This window comes from Bactrocera latifrons, unplaced genomic scaffold, assembly GCF_001853355.1.
Source record: "Bactrocera latifrons isolate USDA-ARS-PBARC rearing strain unplaced genomic scaffold, ASM185335v1 scaffold_9, whole genome shotgun sequence".
Lineage (NCBI taxonomy): Eukaryota > Metazoa > Arthropoda > Insecta > Diptera > Tephritidae > Bactrocera > Bactrocera latifrons.
The window spans coordinates 2,201,660-2,203,916 of NW_017537600.1; the positions used below are offsets into that span (position 1 = coordinate 2,201,660).

General features: G+C 30.4%; 1 protein-coding gene across 1 annotated transcript in view; it reads right to left on the reverse strand.

Annotated features, from left to right (window-relative positions):
• Positions 1-2,257, reverse strand: part of LOC108977469 (protein tyrosine phosphatase type IVA 1) — a gene marked incomplete in the record, with an annotated part of 113,761 nt that overhangs the window by 25,151 nt on the left and 86,353 nt on the right.

Sequence of the window (2,257 nt, forward strand, 5' to 3'; positions counted from 1 at the left end):
AAAATAAAAATAAATAAAAACCTGCACAAGAGTGCAAAGATGTAAACAGATTCGAAGGCAGGTTATATAGTACTTATATTGAGTATTACAGAAATTTAAAACTGCGAAAAAATCATATACGATTTCTAACAATTTTTTCATAATAATAAAAAAAAAATTAAAAAAAAAAACTTCTGATTAGCTGACATAAAGGCTGAACTTTAATTTATAGTATGAAATTTAAATCTAAACTAAAATCTGTACTTAGATTTAATGCAACTATATCATCAAAAGGCGTTTAAACTAATGAACACAAATTAATAAAAAATTCTTTAGACTATTCTTATCTAATTGTAGGGGGAATAAGCCGCCTTCAGTAGCAAACGCAAATATCTTTATGTCGATTACGGTACTAGTTTCGAGCACAATAGGCAATTGTATTGTGTGGCATGAACTACTGTAAGATAGCTTTGTCGCACTTAATTGTATTAAGTGGTATGCAGGCTAAACATTGTCATAGATGTTGTAGAGCTGGATTATGAGGAAATGTGTAGTTATACATACATATTGCAATCTATATAAATGTAGATTGGTATTTAATAAACAGTGATTAGTTGTCATGTGTTTATTTATGAGTTTTAGTGTAGTGATATGCAGGGGGCTGAATATGACTTTACTTCTGCTTTTACTACCCGTAATTTGAATTGTTTCGACAGTAAAAACTATTGCCAACAAAAAATGTAGGCAATACTGCAGATCGCCAAATCTATGAAATTGTATTCCGAAAATGAAAAAGCTTTCACTACAAGATGAACTTATTTTGTTAAAAATTACTAGACTTTTGCGACCAATTTTGAAAAAGAAATTTATTGTATACGATTTGTTTTCAACTCCTACATTTGTTGATCTACAGTGCGTATACGCGATATATACATTAGTCAACTAACTACTAACCATATTTCATTTTTAATTAATTAATTAACTGTAAGTAAAGCTTTAGTATTTAATCACATTGAAATCATTTAGCATAAAAAATATTCAGTTGTCAGTTTCTATTTTCATACCTATGTACACATTACTCAGGCGTGCGCTGCGTATGAGTAACATTTTTATATCCTTTGCAACTTTCAATTATTAATCGAAATTGCTGGATTAGCATAAAATAGATTAAAAACAAACAACAAAGCTATAATACTAAGGGCAAGAACCCTTTACAAATATGAAAAATTCTTCACAACAGTTTTATTTAGTCAGTTTGTATGGCAGCTACATATATGCTATAGTGATCCGATCTGAACAACTTGTGTGGAGTTTGCACAGTTGCCTTGATAACAAACCATGCCAAATTTTGAAGATATCATGTCAAATAGAAAAAAAAAATCCAACACAACTGCTTGATTTCGACCGGCCAGTTTGTATGACAGCTATATGCTATAGTGATGCGAATAATATTTTCGCATTGTGACATTCTCACATTCGAAAATAATCCATGATAAATTTCGTGACGATATTTTGGCAAATGAAAAAGATTTCTATAAAAGCAAGTTAGTTCCAGCGTCCAGTGGTCCAATCTGTTAAGGAGCTATAGTATTGTCTTAGAGAATAATCTATGCAAAATTTGGTAAATATATCTAGTCAAATAAAAAATTTTTTCGCACAAGGGCTTAATTTTGAGCGATCGGCTTGTAGGGCAGCTATATTATCTAGTGGTCCTAAAGCAACGATTCTGACAAATGAGTAGCTGTTTGGGGGGAAAAACACGTGTACAAAATTTCAGTTCGATATCTCATAAACTGAGCGACTAGTTAGCGTATATATTGACACACTAATCGACTTAGCTCATCACACTCGATCATCTATGTATATATCGTATAATATATATTTTATATGGTCTCGGACGTTTCCTTAGGGTCGGTGTTACCTCGTGACACACTGTATTATGACAATCATCTCTGAGCGTATAAATATTGTATACAGCCTTATTTCATCATATACATTATTTGATAGATGTTGGCCGGTACGTATGAGTAACATTTTTATTTCAATTAGAACACTCAAAAACTTCTCGAAACCATTTTGCTTTTATGATTTTAATCATTCATGTATTCAGTAATCCATTTTAAAATAATAAGTAAATCATTAAAAAATATTGAATAAGCAAAATTGTATTATTTCAACTAAGGAAAATATTATAGCTAAAAACCGGCTTTATGGCAACACCATTGATTAGCAAAGAAAAAATTGACTTGTGAAATATTTTATTCTTATAATTTTAAAA